The 24,011-nt window shown below is 34.2% G+C and overlaps 1 pseudogene; it reads left to right on the forward strand.

The window, feature by feature from the left end:
- The first annotated feature begins 2,915 nt into the window (after nt 1–2,915).
- LOC150021254 (ubiquitin-like protein 7 pseudogene) overlaps nt 2,916–24,011 on the forward strand; it is a 107,330-nt pseudogene continuing 86,234 nt past the window's right edge.

Raw genomic sequence — 24,011 nt, forward strand, 5'->3', positions numbered from 1 at the left:
TTTGCTTTAAATTTAATAGAACATCCCTGTTGCTGCTGGTTTTTATGTCCAACTACTGAAGAAACTCTTCAAAGACTGTCAGAACTTTTCCCTTGAATTCTTTCATCCTTTTCCATACTATTTGGCAGAAACATGAAGACAAAATGTACAAATATATGGGGCATCACAACTCAGCAATTTTAGTCTCACAACAAATGCCATTTATCCATTCAAAAGACTGTTCATCCTCTCCCTAAGTTTATTTCCCCAATCAAATAAGTAGTTGTTAGTTCTAAATGGACTAGCAATTTAGAGTAAACATCTCTTTAGCAATAACCATTAGAATGAGATACTAATTGTAAATATGAATTAAAAAGTGATGTTTTAATAAAAAGTGTATTTTTCTAAGTTCATACACTTTAGTTACAAACTTGTTTTACAAAAGAAATATAGTAATTTTAATATGGTGGTGTTTTCACAGCATGAACAATGTCCTCAGCTTGCATCACGATGACCTGGTTCTCACCTGCCATTGTTGTGCATCCGAGCAATCCTTTCATATCTTAAGACATTTTTTTTTTAAGTTCAGTATATAGCATTTTGCTTAAAAGTACCATGTGCAGAAGCAGTATAGCTTCTTTAATGCTATTCATGAAGCTGAATTTTAGTAGATGCTGGGAATTCTCTAATGTTACAAAATGGTTCATAAAATATTGCCATCTGCTATACTGAGTAGCAGTTCATTTTTACTGGTTTTAAAATGGATGTACTTTTATGTGTTTGGAGTTTTGTCTAACCTTCAAGTTCCCTCTGAAAGTTGCTTCTGACCTCTGCCTGAGGAAATGTGAAAATCTTTTTTTTTCCCTATCTTGCTTCATAAGCTTCAGTGAGAGAATGAAAATGAACTAAATACATTGTGTGAGACTTTTACCAGAAAAAAATTCTCACATACTGCCTGCATGGCTGGTTCTGTTTACAATATCTCTAGTTTATACTCTAGTATCTAATTGTAAAAAAAAAAAAAAAGCTTGATGTGCTAGTGCTGAAAACAAACATTTATAGAGTAATGTACAATCAGCAGAAGATAAAAACTTTTACTATAACTGAGGAAAAAGTTTGCACATATATAAAATGGACATTCCATACAGAAAATGGGGGGTTGAAAATAAGCTTTAGAGCTAGACATGATCTAACCCAAGTATCTGCTAAAGGGACAAAAGTAAGACCTAGAGAGGTCCTCAGTGACTTGTCCAGGGTTTTACTTTTAGGGACAAACAGTATCCAAATTTAGATAAAGTGTCTTTTTTTGTTTTGTTTTTGGTGGAAATCAGATTATAAAGGAATTTTTCATAAAATGAAATTGTGACTATATGTACAGTTATTTTTCATTGCTTGTGTTAGCTGAAACCATCAAATGGGCAAATCACATTGGTAGTTGGTGAATACATAGATATCAGGGGGCAGAGTCAAAATGATGAACAACAAAATAAGAAGCAAATTTTTTAAAAAATGAGTGAGGAGGAGGAGATGAAAAGTAATAAAAAGAAGTAGAAATAGAAGAAGTGGATGAGGAAGAGGAAACAGGGCAGCAGCAACAACAGCTCATAAGACCAGACTCGATCACAAATTCCTTTAGATCATGGCCACCATCATTCAACACAATTTTCATCTCGTTGGCCCTTTTACTGCTTAGCATTTTAAAAATAGATTACATACTTGCCTTCCTTCCTTGCTGTCATAGGCCAATGTTGTCTTTCTCGTGTTAGTTCTCGGACTGTGTCCTTTAGTACAAAAGGCTTTACATTGAAAATGCATTTGGAAGCTCAGTCCTGCTCACTGACACTGGATGAATGAGCCTTGGGGGCCCTCAGGTTCTGTCACCTTTCTGTTTCTCAGTTTCCTCAGGTATGCCTCTGATGGGAGCACTACAATCGAATTACCTGAACCATGGATTTCTTTTGCCATGTAAGGGATAAAATGCATTCACCTTGTAAAAACAGAAATATCCTATTGAAACATTACCAATAAGAACAGATGTTTAGGCAGATTTATTGGTTATCACAAGGGTTTTATAACTTTTCGATTTTTGGTTGAGGGAATGTGCAGACACACTATTTAAAACAGAAATTGTCTATGGTTTCTACAAAGTTATTAATATCTCAAGTAGTTCCAAACGAATTCATTTTTCCCAGTGCTCTTACCCTAGACGAATCATCTGCAGTGTTGATTAGATGTGTCCAAAGACAGAAGATATGAGGGACAAAACACATCTCAACTACCTGACAGGTTTCACTTCTTGTTGTTATGGTTTTTGAAATTGATGTTGGCTCACATCTTTTTCTAAAATGTGAATATTCAAACCAAGTATCAAACATTGGTATGTATTATTTGAAGTAGATTGTTTTCTTCATTGCCACATAAGTGAGATCACCTGCACTGAGTAAGTAGAAATTGTATAAAAGCAATGAAGAATTGGGTAAAAGATCTTGGTTGGCATGGTTCAGTAGGTTGAGACCTGGCTTGTGAACCAAAAGGTCACTGGTTCAATTCCCTGTTAGGGCACATGCCTGTGTTGTGGGCCAGGACCTCAGTTTTGGGTGTGCAAGAAGAAACAGACCAATGTTTCTCCCACACATTGATGTTTTTCTCCCTCTAGTTCTCCCTCCCTTTTCTTTTCTCTACTAAATAAATGAAATCTTTTTTAAATTGAGTAAAGGAACAACTTTGAGCAGCAGGAAGGCATGAGGCAATTTGAATGGGAGAAGACTGTAAGATCTACTGTTATCTAATATGACTTGCAGAGTGCCTGGTTATAGACATTCATTGTACATATATACATATTTTTATATAATTTAATGAGTGATATATGAATACAACAATAAGTTAGGACTGTATGAATGAATCAAAAGCTATTTCAGTTTAGCCATGGAAGAACAATGGCTCGCAAAGATTTCCTCAGCATCACCTGTGAGCCTGTTAGAAATGCAAATTCTTGGACCCCACCTCAATTCTTGAGCCAAGGACTCTGTAGATGGGGCCTAGCAATCTGTGCTACAGGAAGCTATGCAGATGATCCTGAGAGGGATTCAAGTCAGGACACTGAGATAGATGTCAAGAGCAAGGAAGGGACTGGCCTGAGGCTGCAGGAAAATAAGGGTAATACGATGACATCATTCAAACAGTCTGAAGGCCCCCACAAGGGTGGATCCTTCTCCATCCAGCAGAGTGCAGTTTCTATTCTCAGTAAATGCACCTTCACTGTCCCATCTGGGAGACTATCTGGGTGCATCCACTTGTCCAAACATGAGAGCGCCAAGTCCTTTCTACATATGAGGCAAACTTTCTTTGGAAATCTGACTCTTATTGAATTTAGAAAGGCCTACATAAGGTGCGCTCTCTAGTCTTTTAAACATATATATCAGAAAGCCAATCAGTTGAGTGTAGTTCTAACATGGCAGTCAATCAGATTTATATTTAAGGCCCACCAACTTTAGCTAAATTTAGTGACGAAAGAAAAAGTTTTAATGTACAGTTGTATTTGGATAGAAAGTGCTGAATTTAAGATAAAAGTTGCCCAGGAAACTCCTACTAAACTATAATACTTTCAAGTTTCCCTGAATGTGACCCCAATTAATAGCCATATAGAATCACTCTGTATAGGTATGCTTTTATTTCCTGGCATCTCTTCAAAGAAAAATAAATAAATGTTTTGCCTCATGAAAAAATCAAATACTTTCATTTTAGGAAAGCTGACAAAAATGATTGATGCTACCAGTTATTAGAATTTTGCAATGGCCCTGTAACACTTATTCTCCAATGTTGGAGTTTATTACGGACATTCAGAACAGTCATCATGAGTATGTGTTAGGTACATTATTTTATGCAAATAACTATACGTGCTTTTTTTCTAAATCCTCATTTCTTCAACAAAGCAGAGTTTCAATTTACTATTAGAAAATGTGTCCCCTACAACTTTACTATATATCATAATTGCTCATTTTAATCCAATTTTCTTTTACTGATCACAGTCATAGATTTTAGAAAAGGTTAGGTAACTAACTAATTTAATGCCAAGTATCTTATCTCTGGAGACTTAGGTTAAGAAATGTCACTTTGATTGTCTCCATGGCAAGTTATGTCACATATGAACAACTCTATCTCACTGTATAATTTGACCCAATTTTCCATATTGCTTAATAAGCACATTACAGTGAATCACTGATCTATTATTCAAGGAATTATGAAGCTTATGGGTTATCTTCCATTGCACTTGCTTTAATCAGTGTATTGCCTTGGGTATTATGGCCATTTTATCCTTTAATAAAAGAATTGTTAATATCTTCATCTGCAATTTCAAGCAATTTGCACAATTAGGTTAGCTGGATTTTATGTAGAATTTAGCAGAAACGCAGTTACTTAACATGATGTTTTCAGGAATAATTTACATATTCCAACATTCTCAACATATTTTTATTAAAGAAATTATCAGTATTTAAAATGGCAAATTTTATTTATGGAAATAAATGCAAGAGTGTTTTTGTTCTAAAGTTACTTTCATGTTATATCTGGTGCAACTTTATTGGCTATTAAAAAAATGTTTACAACAGTTAATACTAATATAAACTATCATGTTTACAGCCCTGTATAATTAAAGATATTTTAAAATTGTTTTCAGAAACAGTTTGCTAAAACATATGATGATATAATGTTATTGAGTTCTATAGAATAATTCTTTTTGAATATTGTGTTTCCTACCAGTAAACATATTAACTTTCGTTATTAATTAAAAATTATTATATTTTGTTTGTATAAGTTATCTGTATTGTCAATAAATAGACCAGATATGGAACTATCATATTCAGAATTCATATAATCTCTACCAGAAAGGCAAAGTTTACATCAGACATTTGAACTTATTCTCATTCGAAACATCTATTGAAGTAGCTTCTGTGTGTCATTAACTGGTAAGGATGTTACTGGTAGGAGCATTCAGCCCTTACTGTCAATGAGCTCACAGTCAAGTAAGGAGTTTGTACTGCAGTGTGGAAAGCTTGAGAGAGAAGCAATAATCAACAATTAAAAACCAAACATTCCTTTCTCTGCAGAAAAAGCTGAAATTGGTGAATTTTAGTTTTCTGATAGGTATAGGTTAAATTTTCTAAAACCTTGAACATAATTACATCCTAAAATTCTTGCCATGCTAGAAATCAGATAATTTGATTAGGCTATCTAATTTAGATTTATACCAATTTATCATACTCAATCTTCCCATGTCTCTAACTTATCATCTCAAATGTTAAATAGTTCTTTATTGGTATATACTTATAGGCTAGCAAGAACTATTTTTTTTCCTAACTTAGTGACAAAAAAAAGGATAAAAGAAAAATATTTCTATTCTAAGGAGAATTTTACTAAAATATTGATTATAAAACTCTGTGTCCTATTAACTAGGTACATTTCCCCCTATCCATGTCTTTTGACAGGGCCCTGGTTGGTCAGCTATTTGTTCTACTTGATATTCTTATCCCATTTTCTAACATTGTCTCATAAGGATACAATATACCAGTAACCCCTCCATGAACCCTGCAAAGATCTTTACCACTTATACTACTTTAACTGCTTCCAGGAGTCTTTTGAGTCTACTTTAAAAAATGGGTAACACCTATTTTTCTGATCAAAAGTTTACATATTTCTGTCTTTTTAAAAATACTTTTCAAAGTTAAGGGTTGATATCTGAATTGAAGTAGGACTGTCTAGAACTCAAGTTCCACAGAATTCCACTTTGGTGCTAGTTTACCATACACAATTCCATTTACTTTCACCAGGCTAAAACATAAAAAGAGGAAAGAATGTAAGATGGCACTCATAAGATTTGGTCTCATCCTTAGCTCTGTCACTCTCCAGCCCCTTAATTTGGGGCAAATTATTGTCTCTTTCATCCCCTGCCTGTAAATTATAAAGCTACAAAATAATCCCTCTGTATGTTATCACCAAATACTGAAGGGGAACGTCAAGTGACATAGTACATGTGAACCTGTTTTGTGAACTTCAGAATGTTATATAAATAGTTGTAGTTTTTACTGGAAAGCACTTAGCCACAGGGGAGTTATCAAATAAATAGATATGTTGGAAATGTTTCCAGTAATTTATTTCAATTAGAGAAAAAAGTACCCAGAGTCTAGATTTTATGTTATTCTATAGGATAAATTATTTTGGGATGGTGTTATGTCCCTTTCCAGGCTAATGATTTATGTGTATGTGGAGAGATGTTTTTCCTTATATAAAAAACTGAGGTAACCTGAATTATGATGATTTTGATTTGCATTGGTGGCTTAGGTGGAATACATCTTTAATGTAAGGGGAGTTAGGCCTTTGAGTATTTTTGCACAGATTTCCTAACAAAAAAATTTTTTTAAAGTTTACTCAGAAAAAAAATCTCTGGTTATGTGATAATGAAAACTCATATATCTTTGAAATGTCTTATGATGACATTTGGTAAGGATCAGTGAGAATCTTCTCAAATATTAGAAAAATCAAAATAAATATATGAAGGCAAATTCTAAAGGATGTTTTATTTTCCTGTTATTTATAAGTGTTCTGAATCTTAAATTATATTTACTATTTATTATTCTTAGAAACAAAATGTATAATATTATTACTTTTTCATGCTATTGTATTTTAATTTTGACAGCAATATATTTATCTAGTGAATAGCAAATATGGGATCTAGTTGGTGTATGATTCATGTCTTAAATTTTTTCATGTACAAATTATAAAGATTGTACAATACCAATTAAGTGTGTTCATTTTATTTCAAAATAAGGGGAAAACACAAAAATTATTAAGTTTAGCGCTTTAAAATTTTTCTATATTTTAATCATTAACTGAAAGGAATAAGTGTAAAATTATTGGCACAGAATTGTGCTATTATACAAAACTTCAGACACAAAGAACAATATAAAATTTATTTCAAGAAACTGACAAATTGCAAGCAGGGAAGCAAAATAATGATATTGAACATTTTAAGAAGATTATCATGTGCATAATTAAAACTTAGGAGGAGGAGAGACTAGAAGCAGAAGGAAATTAGGAGGATAGCAAGTGATTCTTGAAAAGAATGGAAAACTTTACATATGAAAGAGATTTATGTGCGGTTAAATTCACAGGACAATTGGATATTAGGATGATGAAAGAGAGGAGTCCAGATACTTTCAGGGTGCTAGGTTTCCTGGAAAGTAATTGGATATATAAGTCTGTGGCTTTCAAGAAAATGTACTGGTGAAACAATAGACTTGTAAGACATAGGAATATGTTGGAAATGGAATCTTGGGATTAGCTGAACCTATAAAATAAGTAAGTATATAGGATGAGAAGAGGTATCTACCAAGGAGAAAATTCTATCCAGAGGAAAGGAGTCCACAAAAAGGTGGAGAATTTCAGCCAGAGAAGATACAACAACCAGAGAGGAGAAAGAATAAATGTCAAATGTTGCTATTGGGTCAAAGAAAAAAGACTAAGAAATTTCTATTGAATAAAAAAATGGAGAGATTTTTGGTAAGCTTAGCAAGTGTATATAACTGGTGTGTTATGGGTAGGAATAAAATGGTGTATTGAGAAGTGAGTGATAGGTAATAAAATTTTTAAAAGGTAAGGAGAAAAGATGGAGGAGTGAGAGAGGGAGAGATTTGGAAGGAACAAGAAGAGATAGGGTTAGGGTAATTTCAGTTTGATTCTTTGTTGATATTTGGATTTGATTTGATTTTTCAATGATCCTTAGAGGGAGGAAGAGAGAGACAGAATTAGGGCTGTAGTGATTGATAGAGTGAATTGCTTCCAAGGCAGAAAGAGATGAGTTAAGAACACAGAGCTTAGTCTCAGGAGGATGAATATTGCTTCCATAAAAATAGAAAGGAAGAAATGCAATGTACAGATGATACATCATTGAAACATATGCTTGGAACTTGTATAATATTATGAACCAATTTCACCCTAATATATTTAATAATAAAAACAATTAAATGAGATTACTTGATATGATCACAGATCCTTTTAAAAAACCTAGGAAATCCCTTTTTCAATGTAAATGTATTTATCTGTTTGTAGGCATGAAAATTCATCTGCAGATAAAAGCAGACATCAAACTTGGTCAAACCTGAAAAAATTTTAAGTAAAATAGTATTTAAATGACATGCAATATTCCTTAATTAAGGCATCCACAGTGTCAAGGAAAATAACAGAACAGAAGAATATACCATTACCAGTGCAGGGTTATTGAAACAGTCATTTGGCATATACTATGAAAACAACTTTAAATTACATGAATCTATTCCTATTAATACTAGCAATAACTGAGATTATGCACATGAATGTACTCTGTAGACTGAAAAGACATTGAAAAATATTGGAGAGTTTTTGTCTCAGTAACGAAAAGTATTATGATGTATCTTTAGACATATGTATCCTTGACATTTCTGGTCTGTTTCCTCATTTAAAAAAAACAAACAGGATATGGGGACAAAGTTATTCTGTAATCACATATGGTCACATACGATTCTAAAAATTCTGAGTTTAGTCTATGATTTAAATTTAACTTGGTATTTTCTTATCAGCACTGGCAACTAAATGAGCATTTGGTTGTTTGTAAGGACTATTTCTTTAAAAACTATTAGGAGAGTAAGTACAATTTGAGAAAATTGTCTCTGGATGTAATACTCCATATAACAAATCTAAAATTCTTTAACTTTCATAGGGAACAACAAATTAAACAGAGGTTTCCCATTTTATAAAAAAAAAAAAAAAATGTGCATCAATGGACCTGTTCACCATTAACATTGTAAGAAATTACTGAAAAATTAAGGCATTATATTGGGTATGCTGTATGCACACTAGCTGATTTACACTTGAGGTTAATTTTTACTTTTCAAATTTTTTGAAATGAATGTAGAGTCTTAAAAACATTTCTGAACTTGGCAAGTATCATACCTTAAATGTAATTATGTAAAACCATAATTTATAGAGTACCTCCATTTAACAATCTACTCCACTCAATTTATCCTCATTTTACACTAAAATAGGTAATAAGATATTGGAGAGTATTAAAAATGCATTTCCTTCAATTATGAATAACTACTTCATTGAATTTAAAAAACCTATTGCTTTTTTATTTTAATGTATTTTTAATATATACATAGAAAAAAGTGTACAAGCCATATCTGTAACAGTTGGGTATATCTGTGAAAGCCTGCATCCAGGTTACAAACTAAACATGACCAGGACCAAAAAAAAAACCCTCCCCTTGTATCCATTTCAGTTACTATCATCCCCAAGGCAACAAGTATTCTTGCTTTATAAGCAATATAGATCAGCTTTGCCAATTTTTATACTTTATATAAATAGAATCATACAGTATAAACTATTTTGTGTTTATCTCATGTGCTCAGTATTATCCTTATAAAATTCATATATAGCAGTGTGCAGTTATATATATATATATATATATATATATATGTATATGTATATATATATATGTTTTCATTACTCTATAGTTTCCATTTTTAGAAATAAACAAAAATTCTTTGTGTGTTCTATATTTTGGGGGGATTTGGGTAGAAAAAATAGAACAGAAGAGTGATAGAAAGAAAGGAAAGCAAGGAGGAAGGCCCGGGAAAAGGGGCAGAAAGGAGGAAGATTTTGGTTACATAAGATTCTATGTTGGCTACAAAAACTTGAGGGAATTTTTGTGTGTGATAGCAGCAGAGAAGTATGCTTCCTGATAAAAGAAGTCTTAGGGAAAAAGTCTATAATTTCATAAAATAGAAAGCAAAATTGTAGGAACATTATTCCCAAGAAAGAATCTGGATTATAGAAATAAGTAGCTATTGGATGAATAGAAATGGAGAAGAAGGAATAGGAAGAGAAGGAAAAGGAGACTATAAATATATTTCTTACTTTCTGATTCTGTGATTATTAATACAACTTCAAACTTTTGTTTATACATTCATCAAATGCTTACTGAGTGCTGACTATATACCAGCTACATTTAAGGACAGAAAATACAGGGAATCAAACAAATTTCCTCTGAGACGTCTCCTCTTAGTAGAAAGTGCTAGAAGTAAAAGAACAATGAAATGAGGGCAAGAACTAGATAGAAATTATAGTGTGGTAAATTCAGGAAGGGTGTACCTGTTGATTGCTTTTGTTCAGGTGATCAGCCTTTACTGAGATCCAAATGGCAAGAAGGAATTGGCAAAGCAAAGGGAAGGGAACTACAGGCAATGATCTTAAGGCAAAAAAATAGTTTGACATGTATTCGGAAGAGAAAGGCTAGTGAAGAGGAAAAGAGCAGAACCAGATGAGGTCATAAATGTAGACAAGAGCCCCATGCCATCAGGTTTTGTAAGCCAAAGAAAAGAGTGCAGCTTTTATTTTGAATGATGGAATGCCATCAAACACGATAGGCAGGTGAGTGAAGTTTACTGATTGACATTCTTTTAAATTTTTTCAATGTTTTTAAATTACAGTTTATATTCAACATTTGTATTAGTTTTAGGTATATAACATAGTGGTTAGACAATTATATACTTTACAAAGTGTTCCCCCCAATGTTTATTTCCATTACCCACCTGGCACCATAGATAATCGTCGTCGTCGGCAGCCGTCCGTCTCGAGAAACGATGGTGTAGCTTCTTAAGAGTCTATCTGCACCGCCGAGAATGGTTGTGCAGTCCGACTCGGGAGTGACACGGTATCTGTCTCCTCCCGTGTTGAATCGACATCTTGCGATGACGCTGGAGTGTCCTCTCCAGTGAAGCTGAAGCTACAGAGCCTGGGCAGGGTGATATGGAGGGTCTGCTGTTGCCCATGCAGCAGACCCCCCCTCTCTTCGCAGCTGAAGGGTCCAAGGGAAAGACAGAGTCAATACAGCTTGGCTTCAAGTGCGCCGCAGGAGTTGCCGGTGTTGACTACAACGTCAAACCGCCTTAGGGACTCCGGCTCCGGATTTTCTGTCGGGGTTTACTCCCTTAGCCTTTCCCCTGAAGAGGTATGCCGCAAGGCAGCGGAGGTTTTTTGGAATCAGAGTTTTCCTTCTCTGATGTGCCCTGACTGGAAGATCGAACCAGCGACACTTAGCTCGCAGGCCGACGCTCAATCCACTGAGCCAAACCAGCCAGGGTAACACCATAGATAATAGATAGTCAATATTATTGACACTGTTTCCTATGCTGTCCTTTACATCCCCAGGACTATTTTGTTACTACCAATTTGTACTTTCTAACCCCTTCACCTTTTCACACAATGTAAGCAAACAAACAAAAGAGAAACACATCCATAGATAAAGAGGACATACTGATGATTGCCAGAAAGGCAGGATTTGGGGAAATGGGTGGGAAAGGTGATTGATATTCTTTAAAGATCATTGAAGTTGCTGTTAGAAAACTAGAATTTTAGAGGTCAAGGGAGAAAGAATAGACCATTGGGTTGAATGGAGTGATGATGCTATAAGCTAGGGTGGTAGGGATCTAAAGAAGTGGACATAGTTGGGATATGTTTAATGATAGATTCGATGGGATTTGCTGATGGATTGACAGTGAAAAATCAGAGTTAACATTTTTGTTTTTGGCTTGATGTCATGGCCATTTACTGAGACAGAAAGTTACAGAATAGGAAGGGAATCTCAAATTCTGTTCAATTATACTTTGAAATATTCATTAGACATTTACGGGGATAGATTAAGTAGAAGTTGGATTGATGGGACTGAAATTCCAGTGGATGGTTCATCTCTATCGCTGTCTCCCCACTCTGCTTTTCATTTCTCAGTGGCAATTACTGCAACTTAAGATACTATGTATTTACATTTTTTTTTTATTTATTAACTGCCTTGCATGCACACACACTGGAATTGAAGCTTCATGAAAGCAAAGAATTAGTTTTAACTGCTATGTTCTCAACTACTACTACCATAGTTGACACTGATAGATTCTCATTATTTATTTTGAAAAAGACTTTGATATGTCCTACCTTTCACTTGGGTTGTTTATATGTGTTGAGGTCCTTTTATAATTCCCACATGAAGAAATGGGTTAGGTGTCCATGGAATTCATGATGAAGATGTTCTGTCATTCTTTTCCCCTAATTGTTCAAGACTTAAACTCTCTAAGCTACTTTCATGCAGTAGTAAGAGACAAAAAAACGTTTTTTGCTAGTTCCAAAGCATGTGAAAACATATTAATGCCTTCAGAGGTGCCACAAAACCACAAGCCAATACACATCATGTGCACATTAGATCTCTGGAGCCCTACTTCCTGCCTAGCAATAACCTAGTAAAGAGGACACGGGCCATTGTTTCCCTTGGCCTTTATTTGCCCTCTCTCTCTTAGGCTTGTAATGAATGGACCAGGGGATGAGATGCAACTGAGGAATGTGCACTTCCCTTTCTCTAAGGTTTCCCCTATGTCGTCATGATGTCTTTCCTACATAATTGTTATGTCTTAAATCCTCTATACATATTTCAAAAGAGTAAATCTTCTGGGACACCCCAGCCAGGCACTCGTATTTTTTTTTTTTTTCTATTTCATCACATTCTTTTGTATGGCAACGCTCTCAGTGAAATGATCTATGTCCTTGAAAAGGCAAATTGAAAATTACCAGAGAAACAAAGAGAACATCAGTTAAAATCTTTAAAAATATTATTATGATATGCATATGTAGATTTTTTAAATTTCAATAAGAGATGAATTTTACTACACTTTAGTAAGACTTTCAAGAGGGAACTTGAAGTTTTTAAAATAAGCCCAGTGGTCCAGGAAATAATTCACATGAAACACCAGCAGTTGTCATATCTCTGATTCATATCATCAGGGAAGAAGTTCAGGCACTGTGTACAGTATTCCCTCACTTATTGCGGGTATTACGTTCTAGACCCACCCTGTGATAGGTGAAAATCCACGAAGTAGGAATCTTATATTTATTTTAGTATTTATATATATTTTAAGGCCTTATAACCCTTCCCACATACTTATAAACCATTCCCAGTCCCTTATTAGCCTTCTCACTCCCTTATTAACCTTTTCCACGCTTTTATAAACACTACTTATATTCTTAAACATATTCTACACTCTTAAAACTACATAACTTTAACAACATACATGTACAGTACCACAAAATCTTATGATATAGCAAAAAATCCACAATAAATAATTAAATATAATATTTTTAAAATCCCACGATACAGTGAGGCGGTGATAAGTGAACTGCAAAATAGAGAGGAACTACTGTACTTCTGTTCTCCACTTAGGAAGTCAGAAGGCTGCAACCAGGTGCCAGCTGGGGCTATAGTCTCGTCATAGTCACAACTGGTGAAGCTCCCTGCAGTTGTTGGCAGAATTCATCTTTTTGCATGTGCAAAGCCAAAACCCTCATTTTTGTGTGGCTGTCTGCTTCTAGAATCTGCTGGCAATTTCTCAGGGCCTTCTCTATAGATCCTCTCACAACGTAGCAGCAAGGGAAAGTCTCTCTAAATTGACATTGCTAAGACAGAGTCTTATATAATGTATGGTAATCAGAGAGGTGACATGACATGACTATTACCATATTCTATTACTAGAACCAGGCCACACTTACATTCAATGGGAGAGAACTTCACAAAAGTATAAAGAATCAGGGATGGTTGAGGTCAGTTTAGGGTCTGTCTACCACAATAATGAAAAGGCCTGCATTACTTTTTTGGTTGCTGCATGAAAAATGACCCCAAATCAGCAGTTTAAAGCACACAGTTATTATATCACAGGTGCTGTCAGGAATTTGATATGGTGTTACTGGGTTCCCTGCTCAGAAGTTTACACGACACAAAGGTGCCCTTGAGGGCTGTTAGCTCATCTGAGGCTCATGTTACTCTTTTGAGCTCCTCAGTACATTGGTGAAATTTAATTTCCTGCATATGAAGGACTAAGGTCTCTCTCTCTCTGCCCTCCTTCCTTTCTTTCTTCCTTCTTTCCTTTCTTTCTCCTTCCTTCCTTCCTTTGACTTCTTTTTTCCTTAGATATAATTGACATATAACATATTAGTTCCAGGTGTAGAGAATAGATCTTAAAAGTTTTTATCACACACACACACACACACACACACACACACACACACACACACACAAATGTAGCTATGTATAATGATGGATGTTAACTAGACTTATTGAGGTCCCTAACTTCTTGATAGTCATTCTCAACTACTAGAAGAGTCACTTTGCCCTCTCCACATGTCATTTACTACTGCCAAACTAGGAGGAATATGTCTCAGTGACTTTAAATTATTGATTTCCTCTGTCACTACCTTCTAGACAAAGATTTCAAGATCAGGTCTGATTTACCCAAATTATTTCCCTTTAATTACATCTCCAGAATCCATTTTACAACATAATGTAACTCAACTCCTGGAGTTACCTTACCATATATATGGGATTTCACTCACCTTCAAAAGAAGAGAATTATATAAGGTGTATACACTAGGGAGGTGGACATTTTGGGGGTTATCTTATAATTTATTCTTCCGCAGAGTCAATGAGCAATAGTGCTTTATTAAAAGAGAATGATGAGTGTCAAGAATTTTCTTTAAAACATCTTAAAACTGATTTTATCCAAGTGAACCACCTTTAAAATTAGAAGATCAAATTCACTATAGAAATTGTATCTATTTTTTCTGTTATTTAGGGTATCTATTTTTGTGTAGTCCTCAATTATCTTCTTTTATTGATGAGTGTCAAATCTGTTGAGTCAAACACTACAATTAACTTTATATTTTATCTAAGAGAATCATTTGTCTCCTTAAGGTTAGTAACTCTAAAGAAGGAATGGTGGTAACTAATGGGTTTTATAAGGAATAAGAGCCTAGATTCTGTCCATCACTAAAATAAGAAATTACCTACCCTTAACTTAAAAATATCAGGATAGTGGAAGCCAGAATGGTGTACTAGAGAGACCTCTAGACTATAAAGAACATACCTGGAGTTTTTATTCTGATGGCCTGAGCAAGGTAAACTTTTTGCAGAATCTTAACCTAAATTTGGGTTTTCTCATGTATAAGATTATAAAGTCAAACCACATGGTTATGGATTCTCAATCAGTTATAAAAAATTTACAATTGTGTGATTTTACATAAAGTAAGTAGGTCCTCAAGGAAAAGTTTTCATGAAACTTATAATCAATTTGTGGATGGCAAAACAGCACCAGGTGTTAGACCAGTGGAGTCAGACCACACCTTGGTTCAGCAACCTCAGTACTTGCATTCTGGCTGAGAAAGAATTCAGTCAAGACTCAGACTATAAGAGAAAGTTTATATAGAAAGTCACAGAGGTAGGAAAAAATTAGCCAGTGAGGTGTGGGATCAGGAAACAAGTTACAGAAGCAAAAGATGAGCCCTTGGAGCTTAGGAGAAGGAGAGAAAGGTAAAGGTAATGCACCTGGGGAGAAGAGGGTGATGGGAGACGTGCGGGCGTGCTCCTGAGAGGGATGAGACGCTGAGTCCTCATTCCTAAGGGATTTTAAGGGTGTGGATTTTAGGGGATGTCCCAGAGAAGGATCTTAATAGACTATTGATCAGCTTCCCAGGTATGTCCTTTCAGGGCCATGGTTTCCACTGATTGGTCAGAGCCAGGGCAGGGGGTCATAGTCAATGCCGCTGGTCCTGATGTCAGTCATAGCATCACTTGTCTGGTTCTGCTGCTTTTCTGTGCTTGGAGATGAAATACAACGGAGGTCTGGATGTATTTGATGCAGGTCAGAACTTCATTTTCCTGAGAGCTTAATTCTTAAGAGCTATTCTCCTTCTCTGTGGGGACTTAACCCATGTGACTAGTGACATGCCAGGAGAGAAAAGGTCAGGGGAGAATACAAACTGCATGACAAGCCATATGAAAGGTCAGAGGATCTAAACCACATGCCCAGAGATATGCTAAGGAAGGGAAGGTCACCCTGGGGGCAAGGTCTCTGTTTTCCCAGTTTTTCCTGCCCTGGTGATCTTCTGTACCTGATTCATAATCCTTGCTGTGCTCATGTTTGTCTACCTACCACTAATAGTGTGATCCAATGCAGAGTTTTATGATAAATAAAATGATTATTTTATCTATTTAATTTTTTAAAGCGTTACTTTTATTTTTTTATTATTTATTTTTTAAATATTTATTTTATTTTATTTGTTTTTGGAGAGGAGGAAAGGAGAAAGAGAGGGAGAGAAACATCACTGTGTGGTTGTCTCTCACATGCCCCCAAACTGGGGACCTGGTGTGCAACCTAGGTATGTGCCCTGACTGGGAATTGAACCAGCGACACTTGGTTCACAGGCCAACGCTCAATCCACTGAGCCACAGCAGCCAGGGCTTAAACAATTATTTTATTTACAACTTCAACATTATCATTTAGTTCATAATTTTTTGACTTATTATCGCTTTTGACAAAAATAGTATTATATTAAATTATAATTTTTCTACATATGTAAGCTAAATGAATTAAATTCTAAGAACTGCCAAAAGTATATAAAGATGTTTTTTAAAATATGAAAGGTAAACTCCTGAATAAACTTTTATAAAGATTTTAATATTATAGTTAGTGATATATTTTTGCACTTAGTCAATTATAATATAATTATGCTATATAGAATAAAATTATAAAAGGTATGAAGCATATAACTCCAGAAACACTAATTTAAATAAACATGTTTTCCCAAAGAATCTCAAAATGCACACAGTAGGACGTACCTCAAAGTGGAACGAGCATTTTAAAATAAAGTGATCATATATTATTTGCCCTGATCATCCTGGGCTGCTGACTAAAGATTTTCTGTTTTTTTACTTGCTCTTCTAGATATGCATGCTTTTGCTTGAGTTTCCTTTTCTAGCATCAAATAATTTGTTTTTCTTAAAATGTCACATACTCTTTTACCTCCCACTTCCCCTTTTATCTGAAGAAAGAAAATATTTATCTCTTTTTCTCCAGGCTAAAAGATGAATCTCCATCACAAGAGTTAAAGGAAATCAGAATTGATTTGTCCTCACAGTCACAACCTAAAGCGTTTCTCACTGGAATTTTATGATGCTATTGAATCAGTTGCAGATCAGTGTCAAACACTTTCGGCAGAGTTAGCTACAGAATCAATAGTCCTCTTTCCTTGGCCCAAAGGGACCTCAGTAGCTCTGATTTTTAGAAGTCTGTGCTTGGCTTCCTGATTTAAATGTTTACTGTTACAAAAGTTTAAAAAACAAAACAAAATGTTTATAATTTTACACAAAGAAAAAAAAGTTTATCTTTTACCAAGAGAAAGCACTAAACTATGCTCAACAATTAGTTTGGAGTGCTTACAATTTGTTCAGGACTGTGAGAAATGGCAAAAGTACCCTCTTTCCAAACTACTATATCCCTCTGTTAAAGTTATTCTTGGAGGAAGGACACATATTTTTTGGTAATTTTTAATATACAAGAAGAAATCCCAAATTTGAAGGAGTTCCAGAATGAGAGTTACAGACAGGAATGGCAGATGGCATTCATGTGTGTGTCACTTGAGTATCATATGACTTATGCTCTGTCATCTATATATTTATTTTGGGGTACTGAAATTTTAAGAATCAATTGATTGAATGTAACAGAAAAGTAAAAGAAGATTGAATAGGACAAATATTCTAATTAAATTATTAAAAAATTATAAAATTTTAATGTATAAATAAATTACAAATAAATCTATAACTAATTCATTAATCATCACAGATTAATCAAAACCAAGTCATATGCACCATCAAAAAAAAGTCACATGAGATATGCATCAGCAATATTAACATGTGAATTTCTTATCTCATTTGATGCCCAGACTTGTACCCATCTTGTAAGTCTGCACTTGCATGCACACATACCCACACATTCCACATATGAATCCAAAGTGATTAACAATTAATATTAAGTTGGATGAGAGCAAACAGAGTCAGTTAATGAAACTTGGAAGCTACTAGAGAATTAGCTGCCTTGTGTTCTAAATATGAAATGATTAGATAGAAAATAATTATGAAATACACTCTTTTGTATGTGCTCTTCATTAATCAGAATGATATTCTACTTTTTTGTCCTTGTTTAGGCATTGTGGACATACTTATATTAAAAATTGTTCAAAAGTGTATATTCATTATAGTCAACCATTGCTTCTTCCTGAAATGAGAACCAGAGTTTCCAAATTGTGAGATTTCCATATTCTCTTTTCTCTCTCACCAGTACTTTGTCAGATGTGGGATTAAAGACTAGGATAAAACAAAACAAATAATACGATATTGTTAAGTGTTATTAGGACTTTTAACATATAAGCTCAATGATAAAAAAAGTTTTAATTTTTGACCATATTGTGTATTTTATCCATCTAGTTACAGTATTTAGTATTTTGAATAGATGAGAATTAACAGTACTGGTCAAAACAATCCTATCTGGCATATTAATGGCATATATATAAACTGGTTATGTGCTTACTTCTTCAGACCATGCATGTTCCTTCATAATTTTTTTTTATGTTTCTGAGTTTTGCGGCCATACAGTCAAACTTCTCAATGTTTCACTCTTTCTGAATGTTTATATCAACCTTCCTACATAATTTAGCCATAACCATTTACCATAGACAGCTTTCTCCTTAGAGTAAATGGCGGATCTCCATTGAAACAATTTGGATTTTCTGACCAATTGTTTGTCTTTTACCACTAAAATTAGCAAACACAAAGTAAAATACATAATTAAATGACTTTTTATATTTTATAGTTCTCCACATTTCTAGTATGTTGATAGTTAATATTTGTATGTTTATAGTTATAGCTTTATAAATATGTAACTATGTTTATAACTACACATTTAAAAGTATTTTGCTAAATTTTTTAATATTCTTTTGCAATTGTATATAATCATATAATTATAAATTTAATTTTAAAATTTCTATACTTTTGTTATACTTCATTTTAGAATTCTTAACTTAATTGTGAAATGTAATGGTTTAGATTTGAAGTGTTTTTATTCACTGGGAGAGATACACACATTCAAAATAGAAGAACACATGTTTGGAGCATGTTGTTGCATATACCATGGTACTGTGGCTCTCTCAGTATTTACACGTAGATAAAAATCTATTTGACTATTGTTGTCAACCATAGCACTTTACTCCCCTCTTCTGCCCCCTTGGATATTTTCAAGCTACTAAGCCCATCCATTAGTACAGTTCTTCCTAACACTTGGCACTTTTTGTCACTGTATCTCTAAAACAAACTTATGTAAATGTTAATATATCTTAGCACCTCAATCCTAAGCAGATAGACAAGATGAAGCTTAAAAGTAAGAACAATTCATCCAATGAAATCTTTATTGAAGACAAGATATGAAAATATAACAAGCAGATTTAGACTGTGCTTTTGGTCTCACTTCTCCATGTCCTAATCTTTTGGGAAAGTCCGTTCTCTTCCATGAAAGATACAATTGTTGTTTTAGATATGTTTTCTCGACTTTTTAAATTCCATATATATTTTTTAATTTTTACATCTTGTCTTTGTGAACTGTCTCATTCTATTTGTATCCATTTACTCTTAGTCTGTAACCCAAACCAGTGAAATTAGAGCACAAATGTCCATTGCTGCTCTCTCCTTACACCCCTGCAAAAGTAAATCACTGAGAGTGCATCACCTCTTTCTCCTCAGTTTTGAAGCTATCCTGGAAAGTCTGTGAACAGAAAATCTTTTAATTAATTTTTTTTAAATAAAAACTTTGAACTTGTCCCACAAATAAATAAATCTGAAATACTGAAATGCTTAACAGAAAATTAAAGGTAAATATTCAATTTCAAACAATTGAAAACAGATATAATGCTTATTACACAGATGTTCATAACAGTACTACTCACAATAGCCAAAATGTAGAAATAACCTAAGTGTCTATCAGTGAATGTGTCAAAAAAATTTCATATACATATACATGTAATGATTTTTTCATACATTAAAAAAGACAAAGTACTGATATGCTACAACATGGAAATACTGTACCTTGGTAACATTATCCTAAGAGAAATAAGCCAGGCACAAAAGGACAAATATCATGATTTCTTTTTTATGAAATATCTGAATAATTGAATGTACAGAGACAGAAAACAGGTCAGTAGTTGACAGGGACTAGGAGGAGCAGGGAGTGAGTGACTGCCTAAGGCATACAAGGTTTTCTTCTGGAGTGATAAAATATTTTGGTTGATATAGGTGGTGACTTCCCAAGATTGTGAGTATTCTAAATGCCACTGAATTGTATACTTTAAAATAGTTAACTCTATGCTATATGAATTCCACCTCAATTTTTAAAAGAGGGTAGAAATTACTCCCACAAATGTATTTGAGGTCAACATTTGTGAATAGTAAAGGCAAGCAAACAAAATAATCATCTATACAATCTTCTCTTTAGCAGTGCCCTTAATCTGTCTGTATTTAATATTATTTTAAATTATTCTTCATTTTTTCCCAAATGATTCCAAAGTTTAAGACACAGAAAGAACGTAATAGCTTTTAGTTGCTCTGGGTTATGTTTTATTGTTTAATTAATAGCCAATTTAAGTGATTGAAGCTACGTGAGTGTGCCTGCGTTGTGTATTAACGGAGTACTAAAACATGCCCTGTCATGCTTTAATGTCTCCCAACAGCCTCACGTTCAATAAGTGAAAAGTGATTAAAACGTAAATGTCTTAACACTAAAATACTAACTTAGCTATGACTAAATGATTAATCATGTATTCACTGACAATCATAAATGTCCTTTTTATTTTTTATTTTATATATTTAGATATTTTATATTTTTTCAAGATCACTTAGGCTGTAGACCATTTTTTACTTCCCTTAGATTGTATGTGCTCTGTTTCTTTTAAAATAACATTAGACATATGGAAAAAACATGTGGTCACCACTTGTGTTATAAAAGTCCTTGAATATTGGGTGAAAATGTTCAAATAATGGAATTATAGATCTGATCTCTTACATAGCCTTTAAAGAATACCAGTGCTTTTAGAATACTAAATGTGAAATCCATGTGTGAAATAACTCCAGTGCTTGTCTGGGTTTTACGTTGATATAAAGAATTTAGAAAAGCTATGGACATTGCTTACTCAATTATCCATGGTTTCATGTTTTTATGAAAGTAGAGTGTTTCATGAAATATATGTCTGTTACTATTTCACAAGTCAGTCAATAGCCATATTATAAAGTCCTTGTCAGCAGTTCCAAATTATCTTTGAAGTCAGCATTTATATTTCAGACAAAATCCTGTGTGACATTTAGCAAACTGCTTTTCTTGTAAAATGGGGATAATTTCTAAATTCAAGTTTGCTCTGTTATACAAAATCCTATATAAAAGTGTCTACCATTCTGCCCAGTTCAATACCTACTTCTCCATCCTCACCTGACAAATCGTACTGTTCATTCCTTAAGTTCCAACTTAAATATAATCACATTTTAGGGGAAAAATAACAAATGAATTTTAAAAACATAGAATGACCCTAATTAGTTTTAAAATTAATGTAGCATCAATAAAAATTCAATTTTTGCACCTTACTGATATTTGTAAACTCCATATAGAAGAAAAAGGTGATGGGTGATGTCTCAGATTCTTTTCTCACACCTATAATATTCTTTAACTAATTTCACTTCTTCAATGATTCCATCTGCTACAAAAGCTTTTTTACCTCTATATATCAGTGACTGCCAAATTTACCTCTGCTGACCCCAGGACTCTTCTTACATCTGCTGTCTAGTTGATTTCTTAATGTGGATATCTAATAGGCACCTTAAAGTTACCACATTCCAGGATGAAATCTTGACTCCCTAGACTTCTTTTCAGTGTCCCTCATCTTAGTAAATGGCAATACCATTGATCTCATTGTTAAGGCCCAAGATTTTATAATCATTGATTTCTTTATTTCTTTTACAACATTTACACAAAATATCAGCAAATCTGTTGCTGCTTTCCAAATATGTCCAGAATCCAACCACTTCCTACCTACCACTCTGCCACCATGACATCTCAATCCACCATTGTAATATTTCGATAGATGTCTAGCTTATCTTCCAGCTTCCACTTTTGCCCCTCAGTAGCCTATTCATCACATAACCCAAAATCAACTTCTTAATGGTTGAGTCAGATCATGCAGTTTATTGCTCAAAACTCTCCATGGCTTCCCATGGCATTTCACATAAACACTGAAGTTCTTAAAAGGCCAAATAGCCCCCTACAAACCCTTGACCTAATCTCATTTGCTGGCTCACTGCACTCCAGCCACAGTGGACAATGCTGCCTGCTACCCCTGCTTCAGAGCTTATGTGCATATTTTTTTCTTTGCTTGGAATATTCCTCCAGGTGTTCTGAAGTCTCACTTCTTAAATTTTTTCATGTCCCTTTTTAAATGTCCTAGTCTTTAAGAGAAGTATCCCTTGTCTCTTATTATGATTGTTAATTTTTTAAATTTTATTTTTATTTTATTTTTTTCATTACCATTTATCCTCCTATAACCCCTCCCCACCACAGTCATCACCCTATTGTCTGTGCCCACAAGTCCTTTTTTTCTTTTTGCTCAATCAGTTTATCTCCTAAACACCCCACCCCCAGAGCTGTCAGCCTGCTCTCTATGAGTCAGTTTCTATTTTACTTGTTAGTTCAGTTGGTTCATAAGATTTCACATATGAGTGAAATCATATGGTATTTGTCTTTCTCTGACTGGCTTATTTCACTTAGCATAATGTTCTCCAGGTCCATTCATGCTGTCATGAAGGGTAAAATTTTCTTTTTTTTATGGTTGAGTAATACTTTATCTTGTAAGCATCCCATAGTTGTTTTATCCACTCATCTCCGGATGGACACTTGGGCTGCTCCACAATGTACATAAACCTGCAATGAACATAGTCGTGCTTATGTTCTTTCAAATTAGTGTTTTGGGTTCCTTTGGATATATTCCCAGAAGTGAGATCACTGAATCAAAAGGCAAATCCAGTTTTAATTTTTTGAGGTATCTTCATACTGCTTTCCACAATGGGTTCACCAATCTGCATTCCCACCAACTATGCAAAAGGGTTCCCCTTTCTCCACATCCTCACCAGCAGTTGTTATTTGCTGATTTATTGATGATTGCCATTCTGACAGATGTGAGGTGATATCTCATTGTGCTTTTAATTTGCATTTCTCTGATGATTAGTGACATTGAGCACCTTTTCATATCTCTATTGGGCATATCTATCTCCTCTTTAGAGAAGTATCTATTCAGGTCCTTTGTCTTTTTTAAAATTGGATTGTTCATTTTGGGTGTTAAGCTTAATGAGTTCTGTATAAGTTTTGGGTATTAACCCCATATCAGATGTATCAGCAAATATGCTCTCATTCAGGAGGATGTCTTTAAGCCTTTGATCCATTTTGAATTTATTCTTGTCGGTGGTGTAGGAAGGTGGTCTAGTTTCACTTTTCTGCATGTATCTGTTCAATTATCCCAACACTATTTATTGAGTAGGCTATCTTTAGCCCACTGTATGTGCTTGTTTCCTCTGTTGAATATTAATTGACTATAAAGTGGTAGGTTTATTTGTGGACTTTCTATTTTGTTCCATTGATCTATGTGTCTGTTTTTATGCCAATACCATGCAGTTTTGGTTACTATGGCTTTATAGTATCGTTTGATATTTGTAGCATGATTCCTCCAATTTTGTTCTTCTTTCTCAAGATCACTGTAGCTATTCAGGGTATTTCATGATCCATATACATTGTTGAAATATTTCTTTAACACCCCATTGACTTCAGTGGATAGGTATTCCTCACAGAAAATCAACAAGGAGACAGTGGCCCTAAATAACACACTAGGTGAAATGGGTTTAATTGATATCTACAGAGCATTTAATCCCAAAGCAGCAGAATATATATTATTTTCAAGTACATCTGGAATGTTTTCTAGGATAGACCACATGTTATGACACAACATAAGTCTCAATAAATTTAAGAAGATTAAAATCATATCAAGCCCCT

Source organism: Furipterus horrens, unplaced genomic scaffold (genome assembly GCF_987537825.1).
Source record: "Furipterus horrens unplaced genomic scaffold, mFurHor1.1.pri manual_scaffold_1, whole genome shotgun sequence".
Lineage (NCBI taxonomy): Eukaryota > Metazoa > Chordata > Mammalia > Chiroptera > Furipteridae > Furipterus > Furipterus horrens.